The sequence below is a fragment of the Mchenga conophoros genome, linkage group LG3, assembly GCF_057382185.1.
Source record: "Mchenga conophoros isolate Kocher_MC1m ecotype Shallow Benthic linkage group LG3, M_conophoros_male_GT1.1, whole genome shotgun sequence".
In the NCBI taxonomy this organism is placed as follows: Eukaryota; Metazoa; Chordata; class Actinopteri; order Cichliformes; family Cichlidae; genus Mchenga; species Mchenga conophoros.
The window spans coordinates 82016215-82031757 of NC_140528.1; the positions used below are offsets into that span (position 1 = coordinate 82016215).

The 15543-nt window shown below is 59.3% G+C and overlaps 3 non-coding genes and 3 pseudogenes across 3 annotated transcripts; all 6 read left to right on the plus strand.

Annotated features, from left to right (window-relative positions):
* Positions 1-1352: 1352 nt before the first annotated feature.
* Positions 1353-1471, plus strand: LOC146580881 (5S ribosomal RNA). The gene has a single exon (XR_014891755.1). It is a non-coding gene; the product is annotated as a 5S ribosomal RNA (ribosomal RNA).
* A 1610-nt stretch (positions 1472-3081) lies between these two features.
* LOC146580882 (5S ribosomal RNA) lies at positions 3082-3200 on the plus strand. The gene has a single exon (XR_014891757.1). It is a non-coding gene; the product is annotated as a 5S ribosomal RNA (ribosomal RNA).
* Positions 3201-4735: 1535 nt separating this feature from the next.
* Positions 4736-4854, plus strand: LOC146580883 (5S ribosomal RNA; annotated as a pseudogene).
* Positions 4855-8833: 3979 nt separating this feature from the next.
* LOC146580884 (5S ribosomal RNA) lies at positions 8834-8952 on the plus strand. The gene has a single exon (XR_014891758.1). It is a non-coding gene; the product is annotated as a 5S ribosomal RNA (ribosomal RNA).
* A 2202-nt stretch (positions 8953-11154) lies between these two features.
* Positions 11155-11273, plus strand: LOC146580885 (5S ribosomal RNA; annotated as a pseudogene).
* Positions 11274-14299: 3026 nt separating this feature from the next.
* LOC146580886 (5S ribosomal RNA) lies at positions 14300-14418 on the plus strand (annotated as a pseudogene).
* The last annotated feature ends 1125 nt before the right edge of the window (positions 14419-15543 follow it).

Here is a 15543-nt window from a genome sequence, read left to right on the forward strand (position 1 = left end):
ACACCACACCAGGGCCTGTGGCTGCTGGCTGAGGCGACTTACACCACACCAGGGCCCTTTTGCTGCTGGCTGAGGCCACTTACACCACACCAGTGCCTGTGGCTTCTGGCTGAGGCGACTTACACCACACCAGGGCCTGTGGCTGCTGGCTGATGCCACCTACACCACACCAGGGCCTGAGTGACCGGCTGGGGCCACTTACACCACATCAGGGCCTGTGGCTGCTGGCTGAGGCCAGTTACACCACACCAGAGCCTGTGGCTGCTGGCTGAAGCCACTTACACCACACCAGGGCCTTAGTTGCTATTGAGGCCACTTACACCACACCAGGGCCTGTGGCTGCTGGCTGAGGCCACCTACACCACACCAGGGCCCTTTTGCTGCTGGCTGAGGCCACTTACACCACACCAGTGCCTGTGGATTCTGGCTGAGGCCACTTACACCACACCAGGGCCTGTGGCTGCTGGCTGAGGCCACTTACACCACACCAGGGCCTGTGGCTCTTGCTCAGGCCACTCACATCACACCAGGCCCTGCGCTTCTGGCCGAGGCCATCTTCACCAAACCAGGCCCTGTGGTTCTTGCTCAGGCCACTTACACCACACCAGGGCCTTATTTGCTATTGAGGCCACTTACACCACACCAGGGCCTGTGGCACTTGCTCAGGCCACTTACACCACACCAGGGCCTGTGGCACTTGCTCAGGCCACTTACACCACACCAGGGCCTGTGGCTGCTGGCTGAGGCCACTTACACCACACCAGGGCCTGTGGCTCTTGCTCAGGCCACTTACACCACACCAGGGCCTGTGGCTGCTGGCTGAGGCCACTTACACCACACCAGGGCCTGTGGCTGCTGGCTGAGGCCACCTACACAACACCAGGGCCTGTGGCTGCTGGCTGAGGCCACCTACACCACACCAGGGCCTGTGGCTGCTGGCTGAGGCCACTTACACCACACCAGTGCCTGTGGCTTCTGGCTGAGGCGACTTACACCACACCAGGGCCTGTGGCTGCTGGCTGAGGCCACTTACACCACACCAAGGCCTGTGGCTCTTGCTCAGGCCACTCACATCACACCAGGCCCTGCGCTTCTGGCCGAGGCCATCTTCACCAAACCAGGCCCTGTGCTCCTTGCTGTGGCCATGTACAACACACCAGGCCCTGTGCTGGTTCCTGAGGCCATCTTCAACAATCCAGGGCCTGTGCTGTTGGATAAATGCCAAACTGAGCCTTTGGGTTAGGGTATTATGCAAACATGCAGGTATGGTTATAGCATTGTCTTCGTAACTTCAGGTACTTGCCACCTAATCACTTGAATCCATAAATTGAGACATTGTGCTGGAGCCAGCAGCTTACGGCCATACCACCCTGAGCACGCCCGACCTCGTCTGATCTCGGAAGCTAAGCAGGGCTGGGCTTGGTTAGTACTTGGATGGGAGACTGCCTGGGAATACCTGGTGCTGTAAGCCTTTGATTTTCATGTCATTGAACCGCTTTTGATCCAGAGAAGGGGTGTATTAAAAGACCAAAAGCAGCTGCCCATTAATGAGGGCACATTAACGACACTGCTTTTGGCTCTTTTCCAATGTCTTGTGCTGCTAGCTGATGCAACCTACACCACACAAGGGCCTGAGTGACCGGCTGGGGCCACTTACACCACATCAGGGCCTGTGGCTGCTGGCTGAGGCCACCTACACCACACCAGGGCATTAGTTGCTATTGAGGCCAATTACACCACACCAGGGTCTGTGGCTCTTGCTCAGGCCACTTACACCACACCAGGGCCTGTGGCTGCTGGCTGAGGCCACCTACACCACACCAGGGCATTAGTTGCTATTGAGGCCAATTACACCACACCAGGGTCTGTGGCTCTTGCTCAGGCCACTTACACCACACCAGGGCCTGTGGCTCTTGCTCAGGCCACTTACACCACACCAGGGCCTGTGGCACTGGCTGAGGCCACTTACACCACACCAGGGCCTGTGGCTGCTGGCTGAGGCCACTTACACCACACCAGGGCCTGTGGCTGCTGGCTGAGGCCACTTACACCACACCAGGGCCTGTGGCTCTTGCTCAGGCCACTTACACCACACCAGGGCCTGTGGCACTGGCTGAGGCCACTTACACCACACCAGGGCCTGTGGCTGCTGGCTTAGGCCACCTACACCACACCAGGGCCTTAGTTGCTATTGAGGCCAATTACACCACACAAGGGCCTGTGGCTGCTGGCTGAGGCCACCTACACCACACCAGGGCCTGTGGCTGCTGGCTGAGGCCACTTACACCACACCAGGGCCCTTTTGCTGCTGGCTGAGGCCACTTACACCACACCAGGGCCTGTGGCTGCTGGCTGAGGCCACTTACACCACACCAGGGCCTGTGGCTGCTGGCTGAGGCCACCTACACCACACCAGGGCATTAGTTGCTATTGAGGCCAATTACACCACACCAGGGTCTGTGGCTCTTGCTCAGGCCACTTACACCACACCAGGGCCTGTGGCTCTTGCTCAGGCCACTTACACCACACCAGGGCCTGTGGCTGCTGGCTGAGGCCACTTACACCACACCAGGGCCTGTGGCTGCTGGCTGAGGCCACCTACACCACACCAGGCCCTGTGGCGGCTGGCTGAGGCCACCTACACCACACCAGGGCCTGTGGCTGCTGGCTGAGGCCACTTACACCACACCAGTGCCTGTGGCTTCTGGCTGAGGCGACTTACACCACACCAGGGCCTGTGGCTGCTGGCTGAGGCCACTTACACCACACCAAGGCCTGTGGCTCTTGCTCAGGCCACTCACATCACACCAGGCCCTGCGCTTCTGGCCGAGGCCATCTTCACCAAACCAGGCCCTGTGCTCCTTGCTGTGGCCATGTACAACACACCAGGCCCTGTGCTGGTTCCTGAGGCCATCTTCAACAATCCAGGGCCTGTGCTGTTGGATAAATGCCAAACTGAGCCTTTGGGTTAGGGTATTATGCAAACATGCAGGTATGGTTATAGCATTGTCTTCGTAACTTCAGGTACTTGCCACCTAATCACTTGAATCCATAAATTGAGACATTGTGCTGGAGCCAGCAGCTTACGGCCATACCACCCTGAGCACGCCCGACCTCGTCTGATCTCGGAAGCTAAGCAGGGCTGGGCTTGGTTAGTACTTGGATGGGAGACTGCCTGGGAATACCTGGTGCTGTAAGCCTTTCATTTTCATGTCATTGAACCGCTTTTGATCCAGAGAAGGGGTGTATTAAAAGACCAAAAGCAGCTGCCCATTAATGAGGGCACATTAACGACACTGCTTTTGGCTCTTTTCCAATGTCTTGTGCTGCTAGCTGATGCAACCTACACCACACAAGGGCCTGAGTGACCGGCTGGGGCCACTTACACCACATCAGGGCCTGTGGCTCTGGCTGAGGCCACTTTCACCACACCAGGGCCTGTGGCTGCTGGCTGAGGCCACCTACACCACACCAGGGCATTAGTTGCTATTGAGGCCAATTACACCACACCAGGGTCTGTGGCTCTTGCTCAGGCCACTTACACCACACCAGGGCCTGTGGCTCTTGCTCAGGCCACTTACACCACACCAGGGCCTGTGGCTGCTGGCTGAGGCCACCTGCACCACACCAGGGCATTAGTTGCTATTGAGGCCAATTACACCACACCAGGGTCTGTGGCTCTTGCTCAGGCCACTTACACCACACCAGGGCCTGTGGCTCTTGCTCAGGCCACTTACACCACACCAGGGCCTGTGGCACTGGCTGAGGCCACTTACACCACACCAGGGCCTGTGGCTGCTGGCTGAGGCCACTTACACCACACCAGGGCCTGTGGCTGCTGGCTGAGGCCACTTACACCACACCAGGGCCTGTGGCTGGTGGCTGAGGCCACCTACACCACACCAGGGCCTGTGGCTGCTGGCTGAGGCGACTTATACCACACCAGGGCCCTTTTGCTGCTGGCTGAGGCCACTTACACCACACCAGTGCCTGTGGCTTCTGTCTGAGGCGACTTACACCACACCAGGGCCTGTGGCTGCTGGCTGAGGCCAATTACACCACACCAGGGTCTGTGGCTCTTGCTCAGGCCACTTACACCACACCAGGGCCTGTGGCACTGGCTGAGGCCACTTACACCACACCAGGGCCTGTGGCTGCTGGCTGAGGCCACTTACACCACACCAGGGCCTGTGGCTGCTGGCTGAGGCCACTTACACCACACCAGGGCCTGTGGCTGCTGGCTGAGGCCACCTACACCACACCAGGGCCTGTGGCTGCTGGCTGAGGCCACTTACACCACACCAGGGCCCTTTTGCTGCTGGCTGAGGCCACTTACACCACACCAGTGCCTGTGGCTTCTGGCTGAGGCGACTTACACCACACCAGGGCCTGTGGCTGCTGGCTGAGGCCACTTACACCACACCAAGGCCTGTGGCTCTTGCTCAGGCCACTCACATCACACCAGGCCCTGCGCTTCTGGCCGAGGCCATCTTCACCAAACCAGGCCCTGTGCTGCTTGCTGTGGCCATGTACAACACACCAGGCCCTGTGCTGGTTTGTGAGGCCATCTTCAACAATCCAGGGCCTGTGCTGTTGGATAAATGCCAAACTGAGCCTTTGGGTTAGGGTATTATGCAAACATGCAGGTATGGTTATAGGATTGTCTTCGTAACTTCAGGTACTTGCCACCTAATCACTTGAATCCATAAATTGAGACATTGTGCTGGGGCCAGCAGCTTACGGCCATACCACCCTGAGCAGGCCCGACCTCGTCTGATCTTGGAAGCTAAGCAGGGCTGGGCTTGGTTAGTACTTGGATGGGAGACTGCCTGGGAATACCTGGTGCTGTAAGCCTTTGATTTTCATGTCATTGAACCGCTTTTGATCCAGAGAAGGGGTGTATTAAAAGACCAAAAGCAGCTGCCCATTAATGAGGGCACATTAACGACACTGCTTTTGGCTCTTTTCCAATGTCTTGTGCTGCTAGCTGATGCAACCTACACCACACAAGGGCCTGAGTGACCGGCTGGGGCCACTTACACCACATCAGGGCCTGTGGCTGCTGGCTGAGGCCACCTACACCACACCAGGGCATTAGTTGCTATTGAGGCCAATTACACCACACCAGGGTCTGTGGCTCTTGCTCAGGCCACTTACACCACACCAGGGCCTGTGGCTCTTGCTCAGGCCACTTACACCACACCAGGGCCTGTGGCTGCTGGCTGAGGCCACCTACACCACACCAGGGCATTAGTTGCTATTGAGGCCAATTACACCACACCAGGGTCTGTGGCTCTTGCTCAGGCCACTTACACCACACCAGGGCCTGTGGCTCTTGCTCAGGCCACTTACACCACACCAGGGCCTGTGGCACTGGCTGAGGCCACTTACACCACACCAGGGCCTGTGGCTGCTGGCTGAGGCCACTTACACCACACCAGGGCCTGTGGCACTGGCTGAGGCCACTTACACCAAACCTGGGCCTGTGGCACTGGCTGAGGCCACTTACACCACACCAGGGCCTGTGGCTGCTGGCTTAGGCCACCTACACCACACCAGGGCCTGTGGCTGCTGGCTGAGGCCACTTACACCACACCAGGGCCTGTGGCTGCTGGCTGAGGCCACTTACACCACACCAGGGCCCTTTTGCTGCTGGCTGAGGCCACTTACACCACACCAGTGCCTGTGGCTTCTGGCTGAGGCGACTTACACCACACCAGGGCCTGTGGCTGCTGGCTGAGGCCACTTACACCACACCAGGGCCTGTGGCTGCTGGCTGAGGCCACCTACACCACACCAGGGCATTAGTTGCTATTGAGGCCAATTACACCACACCAGGGTCTGTGGCTCTTGCTCAGGCCACTTACACCACACCAGGGCCTGTGGCTCTTGCTCAGGCCACTTACACCACACCACGGCCTGTGGCTGCTGGCTGAGGCCACTTACACCACACCAGGGCCTGTGGCTGCTGGCTGAGGCCACCTACACCACACCAGGCCCTGTGGCGGCTGGCTGAGGCCACCTACACCACACCAGGGCCTGTGGCTGCTGGCTGAGGCCACTTACACCACACCAGTGCCTGTGGCTTCTGGCTGAGGCGACTTACACCACACCAGTGCCTGTGGCTGCTGGCTGAGGCCACTTACACCACACCAGGGCCTGTGGCTGCTGGCTGAGGCGACTTACACCACACCAGGGCCCTTTTGCTGCTGGCTGAGGCCACTTACACCACACCAGTGCCTGTGGCTTCTGGCTGAGGCGACTTACACCACACCAGGGCCTGTGGCTGCTGGCTGATGCCACCTACACCACACCAGGGCCTGAGTGACCGGCTGGGGCCACTTACACCACATCAGGGCCTGTGGCTGCTGGCTGAGGCCAGTTACACCACACCAGAGCCTGTGGCTGCTGGCTGAAGCCACTTACACCACACCAGGGCCTTAGTTGCTATTGAGGCCACTTACACCACACCAGGGCCTGTGGCTGCTGGCTGAGGCCACCTACACCACACCAGGGCCCTTTTGCTGCTGGCTGAGGCCACTTACACCACACCAGTGCCTGTGGCTTCTGGCTGAGGCCACTTACACCACACCAGGGCCTGTGGCTCTGGCTCAGGCCACTCACATCACACCAGGCCCTGCGCTTCTGGCCGAGGCCATCTTCACCAAACCAGGCCCTGTGGTTCTTGCTCAGGCCACTTACACCACACCAGGGCCTTATTTGCTATTGAGGCCACTTACACCACACCAGGGCCTGTGGCACTTGCTCAGGCCACTTACACCACACCAGGGCCTGTGGCACTTGCTCAGGCCACTTACACCACACCAGGGCCTGTGGCTCTGGCTGAGGCCACTTACACCACACCAGGGCCTGAGTGAACGGCTGGGGCCACTTACACCACATAAGGGCCTGTGGCTCTGGCTGAGGCCACTTACACCACACCAGGGCCTGTGGCTGCTGGCTGAGGCCACTTACACCACACCAGGGCCTGTGGCTGCTGGCTGAGGCCACTTACACCACACCAGGGCCTTAGTTGCTATTGAGGCCAATTACACCACACCATGGTCTGTGGCTCTTGCTCAGGCCACTTACACCACACCAGGGCCTGTGGCACTGGCTGAGGCCACTTACACCACACCAGGGCCTGTGGCTGCTGGCTGAGGCCACTTACACCACACAAGGGCTTGTGGCTGCTGGCTGAGGCCACCTACACCACACCAGGGCCTGTGGCTGCTGGCTGAGGCCACCTACACCACACCAGGGCCTGTGGCTCTTGCTCAGGACACTTACACCACACCAGGGCCTGTGGCTCTTGCTCAGGCCACTTACACCACACCAGGGCCTGTGGCTCTTGCTCAGGCCACTCATATCACACCAGGCCCTGTGCTTCTGGCTGAGGCCACTTAGACCACACCAGGGCCTGTGGCTGCTGGCTGAGGCCACTTACACCACACCAGGGCCTGTGGCTGCTGGCTGAGGCCATCTACACCACACCAGGGCCTGTGGCTGCTGGCTGAGGCCACTTACACCACACCAGGGCCCTTTTGCTGCTGGCTGAGGCCACTTACACCACACCAGTGCCTGTGGCTTCTGGCTGAGACGACTTACACCACACCAGGGCCTGTGGCTGCTGGCTGAGGCCACTTACACCACACCAGGGCCTGTGGCTCTTGCTCAGGCCACTCACATCACACCAGGCCCTGTGCTTCTGGCCGAGGCCATCTTCACCAAACCAGGCCCTGTGGCTCTTGCTCAGGCCACTTACACCACACCAGGGCCTGTGGCTCTGGCTTAGGCCACTTACACCACACCAGGGCCTGTGGCTGCTGGCTGAGGCCACCTACACCACACCAGGGCCTTAGTTGCTATTGAGGCCACTTACACCACACCAGGGTCTGTGGCTCTTGCTCAGGCCACTTACACCACACCAGGGCCTGTGGCACTGGCTGAGGCCACTTACACCACACCAGGGCCTGTGGCACTGGCTGAGGCCACTTACACCACACCAGGGCCTGTGGCTGCTGGCTTAGGCCACCTACACCACACCAGGGCCTTAGTTGCTATTGAGGCCAATTACACCACACAAGGGCCTGTGGCTGCTGGCTGAGGCCACCTACACCACACCAGGGCCTGTGGCTGCTGGCTGAGGCCACTTACACCACACCAGGGCCCTTTTGCTGCTGGCTGAGGCCACTTACACCACACCAGTGCCTGTGGCTTCTGGCTGAGGCGACTTACACCACACCATGGCCTGTGGCTGCTGGCTGAGGCCACTTACACCACACCAGGGCCTGTGGCTGCTGGCTGAGGCCACCTACACCACACCAGGGAATTAGTTGCTATTGAGGCCAATTACACCACACCAGGGTCTGTGGCTCTTGCTCAGGCCACTTACACCACACCAGGGCCTGTGGCTCTTGCTCAGGCCACTTACACCACACCAGGGCCTGTGGCTGCTGGCTGAGGCCACTTACACCACACCAGGGCTTGTGGCTGCTGGCTGAGGCCACTTACACCACACCAAGGCCTGTGGCTCTTGCTCAGGCCACTCACATCACACCAGGCCCTGTGCTTCTGGCCGAGGCCATCTTCACCAAACCAGGCCCTGTGCTCCTTGCTGTGGCCATGTACAACACACCAGGCCCTGTGCTGGTTCCTGAGGCCATCTTCAACAATCCAGGGCCTGTGCTGTTGGATAAATGCCAAACTGAGCCTTTGGGTTAGGGTATTATGCAAACATGCAGGTATGGTTATAGCATTGTCTTCGTAACTTCAGGTACTTGCCACCTAATCACTTGAATCCATAAATTGAGACATTGTGCTGGAGCCAGCAGCTTACGGCCATACCACCCTGAGCACGCCCGACCTCGTCTGATCTCGGAAGCTAAGCAGGGCTGGGCTTGGTTAGTACTTGGATGGGAGACTGCCTGGGAATACCTGGTGCTGTAAGCCTTTGATTTTCATGTCATTGAACCGCTTTTGATCCAGAGAAGGGGTGTATTAAAAGACCAAAAGCAGCTGCCCATTAATGAGGGCACATTAACGACACTGCTTTTGGCTCTTTTCCAATGTCTTGTGCTGCTAGCTGATGCAACCTACACCACACAAGGGCCTGAGTGACCGGCTGGGGCCACTTACACCACATCAGGGCCTGTGGCTCTGGCTGAGGCCACTTTCACCACACCAGGGCCTGTGGCTGCTGGCTGAGGCCACCTACACCACACCAGGGCATTAGTTGCTATTGAGGCCAATTACACCACACCAGGGTCTGTGGCTCTTGCTCAGGCCACTTACACCACACCAGGGCCTGTGGCTCTTGCTCAGGCCACTTACACCACACCAGGGCCTGTGGCTGCTGGCTGAGGCCACCTGCACCACACCAGGGCATTAGTTGCTATTGAGGCCAATTACACCACACCAGGGTCTGTGGCTCTTGCTCAGGCCACTTACACCACACCAGGGCCTGTGGCTCTTGCTCAGGCCACTTACACCACACCAGGGCCTGTGGCACTGGCTGAGGCCACTTACACCACACCAGGGCCTGTGGCTGCTGGCTGAGGCCACTTACACCACACCAGGGCCTGTGGCTGCTGACTGAGGCCACTTACACCACACCAGGGCCTGTGGCTGGTGGCTGAGGCCACCTACACCACACCAGGGCCTGTGGCTGCTGGCTGAGGCGACTTATACCACACCAGGGCCCTTTTGCTGCTGGCTGAGGCCACTTACACCACACCAGTGCCTGTGGCTTCTGTCTGAGGCGACTTACACCACACCAGGGCCTGTGGCTGCTGGCTGAGGCCAATTACACCACACCAGGGTCTGTGGCTCTTGCTCAGGCCACTTACACCACACCAGGGCCTGTGGCACTGGCTGAGGCCACTTACACCACACCAGGGCCTGTGGCTCTGGCTGAGGCCACTTACACCACACCAGGGCCTGTGGCTGCTGGCTGAGGCCAGTTACACCACACCAGAGCCTGTGGCTGCTGGCTGAAGCCACTTACACCACACCAGGGCCTTAGTTGCTATATAGGCCACTTACACCACACCAGGGCCTGTGGCTGCTGGCTGAGGCCACCTACACCACACCAGGGCCTGAGTGACCGGCTGGGGCCACTTACACCACATCAGGGCCTGTGGCTCTGGCTGAGGCCACTTACACCACACCAGGGCCTGTGGCTGCTGGCTGAGGCCACTTACACCACACCAGGGCCTTAGTTGCTATTGAGGCCAATTACACCACACCATGGTCTGTGGCTCTTGCTCAGGCCACTTACACCACACCAGGGCCTGTGGCACTGGCCGAGGCCACTTACACCACACCAGGGCCTGTGGCTGCTGGCTGAGGCCACTTACACCACACAAGGGCTTGTGGCTGCTGGCTGAGGCCACCTACACCACACCAGGGCCTGTGGCTGCTGGCTGAGGCCACTTACACCACACCAGGGCCTGTGGCTCTTGCTCAGGCCACTTACACCACACCAGGGCCTGTGGCTCTTGCTCAGGCCACTTACACCACACCAGGGCCTGTGGCTCTTGCTCAGGCCACTCATATCACACCAGGCCCTGTGCTTCTGGCTGAGGCCACTTACACCACACCAGGGCCTGTGGCTGCTGGCTGAGGCCACTTACACCACACCAGGGCCTGTGGCTGCTGGCTGAGGCCATCTACACCACACCAGGGCCTGTGGCTGCTGGCTGAGGCGACTTACACCACACCAGGGCCCTTTTGCTGCTGGCTGAGGCCACTTACACCACACCAGTGCCTGTGGCTTCTGGCTGAGGCGACTTACACCACACCAGGGCCTGTGGCTGCTGGCTGAGGCCACTTACACCACACCAGGGCCTGTGGCTCTTGCTCAGGCCACTCACATCACACCAGGCCCTGCGCTTCTGGCCGAGGCCATCTTCACCAAACCAGGCCCTGTGCTGCTTGCTGTGGCCATGTACAACACACCAGGCCCTGTGCTGGTTCCTGAGGCCATCTTCAACAATCCAGGGCCTGTGCTGTTGGATAAATGCCAAACTGAGCCTTTGGGTTAGGGTATTATGCAAACATGCAGGTATGGTTATAGGATTGTCTTCGTAACTTCAGGTACTTGCCACCTAATCACTTGAATCCATAAATTGAGACATTGTGCTGGGCCCAGCAGCTTACGGCCATACCACCCTGAGCACGCCAGACCTCGTCTGATCTCGGAAGCTAAGCAGGGCTGGGCTTGGTTAGTACTTGGATGGGAGACTGCCTGGGAATACCTGGTGCTGTAAGCCTTTCATTTTCATGTCATTGAACCGCTTTTGATCCAGAGAAGGGGTGTATTAAAAGACCAAAAGCCCATTAATGAGGGCACATTAGCGACATTGCTTTTGGCTCTTTTCCAATGTCTTGTGCTGCTAGCTGATGCCACCTACACCACACCAGGGCCTGAGTGACCGGCTGGGGCCACTTACACCACATCAGGGCCTGTGGCTCTGGCTGAGGCCACTTACACCACACCAGGGCCTGTGGCTGCTGGCTGAGGCCACATACACCACACCAGAGCCTGTGGCTGCTGGCTGAAGCCACTTACACCACACCAGGGCCTTGGTTGCTATTGAGGCCACTTACACCACACCAGGGCCTGTGGCTGCTGGCTGAGGCCACCTACACCACACCAGGGCCTGTGGCTGCTGGCTGAGGCCACTTACACCACACCAGGGCCTGTGGCTGCTGGCTGAAGCCACTTACACCACACCAGGGCCTTAGTTGCTATTGAGGCCACTTACACCACACCAGGGCCTGTGGCTGCTGGCTGAGGCCACCTACACCACACCAGGGCCCTTTTGCTGCTGGCTGAGGCCACTTACACCACACCAGTGCCTGTGGCTTCTGGCTGAGGCAACTTACACCACACCAGGGCCTGTGGCTGCTGGCTGAGGCCACTTACACCACACCAGGGCCTGTGGCTCTTGCTCAGGCCACTCACATCACAACAGGCCCTGCGCTTCTGGCCGAGGCCATCTTCACCAAACCAGGCCCTGTGGCTCTTGCTCAGGCCACTTACACCACACCAGGGCCTGTGGCTCTGGCTTAGGCCACTTACACCACACCAGGGCCTGTGGCTGCTGGCTGAGGCCACCTACACCACACCAGGGCCTTAGTTGCTATTGAGGCCAATTACACCACACCAGGGTCTGTGGCTCTTGCTCAGGCCACTTACACCACACCAGGGCCTGTGGCACTGGCTGAGGCCACTTACACCACACCAGGGCCTGTGGCACTGGCTGAGGCCACTTACACCACACCAGGGCCTGTGGCTGCTGGCTTAGGCCACCTACACCACACCAGGGCCTTAGTTGCTATTGAGGCCAATTACACCACACAAGGGCCTGTGGCTGCTGGCTGAGGCCACCTACACCACACCAGGGCCTGTGGCTGCTGGCTGAGGCCACTTACACCACACCGGGGCCCTTTTGCTGCTGGCTGAGGCCACTTACACCACACCAGTGCCTGTGGCTTCTGGCTGAGGCGACTTACACCACACCATGGCCTGTGGCTGCTGGCTGAGGCCACTTACACCACACCAGGGCCTGTGGCTGCTGGCTGAGGCCACCTACACCACACCAGGGAATTAGTTGCTATTGAGGCCAATTACACCACACCAGGGTCTGTGGCTCTTGCTCAGGCCACTTACACCACACCAGGGCCTGTGGCTCTTGCTCAGGCCACTTACACCACACCAGGGCCTGTGGCACTGGCTGAGGCCACTTACACCACACCAGGGCCTGTGGCTGCTGGCGGAGGCCACTTACACCACACCAGGGCCTGTGGCTGCTGGCTGAGGCCACTTACACCACACCAGTGCCTGTGGCTTCTGTCTGAGGCGACTTACACCACACCAGGGCCTGTGGCTGCTGGCTGAGGCCAATTACACCACACCAGGGTCTGTGGCTCTTGCTCAGGCCACTTACACCACACCAGGGCCTGTGGCTGCTGGCTGAGGCCACTTACACCACACCAGGGCCTGTGGCTGCTGGCTGAGGCCACCTACACCACACCAGGGCCTGTGGCTGCTGGCTGAGGCCACTTACACCACACCAGGGCCCTTTTGCTGCTGGCTGAGAACACTTACACCACACCAGTGCCTGTGGCTTCTGGCTGAGGCGACTTACACCACACCAGGGCCTGTGGCTGCTGGCTGAGGCCACTTACACCACACCAGGGCATTAGTTGCTATTGAGGCCAATTACACCACACCAGGGTCTGTGGCTCTTGCTCAGGCCACTTACACCACACCAGGGCCTGTGGCTCTTGCTCAGGCCACTTACACCACACCAGGGCCTGTGGCTGCTGGCTGAGGCCACCTACACCACACCAGGGCATTAGTTGCTATTGAGGCCAATTACACCACACCAGGGTCTGTGGCTCTTGCTCAGGCCACTTACACCACACCAGGGCCTGTGGCTCTTGCTCAGGCCACTTACACCACACCAGGGCCTGTGGCACTGGCTGAGGCCACTTACACCACACCAGGGCCTGTGGCTGCTGGCTGAGGCCACCTACACCACACCAGGGCCTGTGGCTGCTGGCTGAGGCCACTTACACCACACCAGGGCCTGTGGCTCTTGCTCAGGCCACTTACACCACACCAGGGCCTGTGGCACTGGCTGAGGCCACTTACACCACACCAGGGCATTAGTTGCTATTGAGGCCAATTACACCACACCAGGGTCTGTGGCTCTTGCTCAGGCCACTTACACCACACCAGGGCCTGTGGCTGCTGGCTGAGGCCACTTACACCACACCAGGGCCTGTGGCTGCTGGCTGAGGCCACCTACACCACACCAGGCCCTGTTGCGGCTGGCTGAGGCCACCTACACCACACCAGGGCCTGTGGCTGCTGGCTGAGGCCACTTACACCACACCAGTGCCTGTGGCTTCTGGCTGAGGCGACTTACACCACACCAGGGCCTGTGGCTGCTGGCTGAGGCCACTTACACCACACCAAGGCCTGTGGCTCTTGCTCAGGCCACTCACATCACACCAGGCCCTGCGCTTCTGGCCGAGGCCATCTTCACCAAACCAGGCCCTGTGCGCCTTGCTGTGGCCATGTACAACACACCAGGCCCTGTGCTGGTTCCTGAGGCCATCTTCAACAATCCAGGGCCTGTGCTGTTGGATAAATGCCAAACTGAGCCTTTGGGTTAGGGTATTATGCAAACATGCAGGTATGGTTATAGCATTGTCTTCGTAACTTCAGGTACTTGCCACTTAATCACTTGAATCCATAAATTGAGACATTGTGCTGGAGCCAGCAGCTTGCGACCATACCACCCTGAGCACGCCCGACCTCGTCTGATCTCGGAAGCTAAGCAGGGCTGGGCTTGGTTAGTACTTGGATGGGAGACTGCCTGGGAATACCTGGTGCTGTAAGCCTTTATTTTCATGTCATTGAACCGCTTTTGATCCAGAGAAGGGGTGTATTAAAAGACCAAAAGCAGCTGCCCATTAATGAGGGCACATTAACGACATTGCTTTTGGCTCTTTTCCAATGTCTTGTGCTGCTAGCTGATGCAACCTACACCACATCAGGGCCTGTGGCTCTGGCTGAGGCCACTTTCACCACACCAGGGCCTGTGGCTGCTGGCTGAGGCCACCTACACCACACCAGGGCATTAGTTGCTATTGAGGCCAATTACACCACACCAGGGTCTGTGGCTCTTGCTCAGGCCACTTACACCACACCAGGGCCTGTGGCTCTTGCTCAGGCCACTTACACCACACCAGGGCCTGTGGCTGCTGGCTGAGGCCACCTACACCACACCAGGGCATTAGTTGCTATTGAGGCCAATTACACCACACCAGGGCCTGTGGCACTTGCTCAGGCCACTTACACCACACCAGGGCCTGTGGCTGCTGGCTGAGGCGACTTACAGCACACCAGGGCCCTTTTGCTGCTGGCTGAGGCCACTTACACCACACCAGTGCCTATGGCTTCTGTCTGAGGCGACTTACACCACACCAGGGCCTGTGGCTGCTGGCTGAGGCCAATTACACCACACCAGGGTCTGTGGCTCTTGCTCAGGCCACTTACACCACACCAGGGCCTGTGGCACTGGCTGAGGCCACTTACACCACACCAGGGCCTGTGGCTGCTGGCTGAGGCCACTTACACCACACCAGGGCCTGTGGCTGCTGGCTGAGGCCACTTACACCACACCAGGGCCTGTGGCTGCTGGCTGAGGCCACCTACACCACACCAGGGCCTGTGGCTGCTGGCTGAGGCCACTTACACCACACCAGGGCCCTTTTGCTGCTGGCTGAGGCCACTTACACCACACCAGTGCCTGTGGCTTCTGGCTGAGGCGACTTACACCACACCAGGGCCTGTGGCTGCTGGCTGATGCCACCTACACCACACCAGGGCCTGAGTGACCGGCTGGGGCCACTTACACCACATCAGGGCCTGTGGCTGCTGGCTGAGGCCAGTTACACCACACCAGAGCCTGTGGCTGCTGGCTGAAGCCACTTACACCACACCAGGGCCTTAGTTGCTATTGA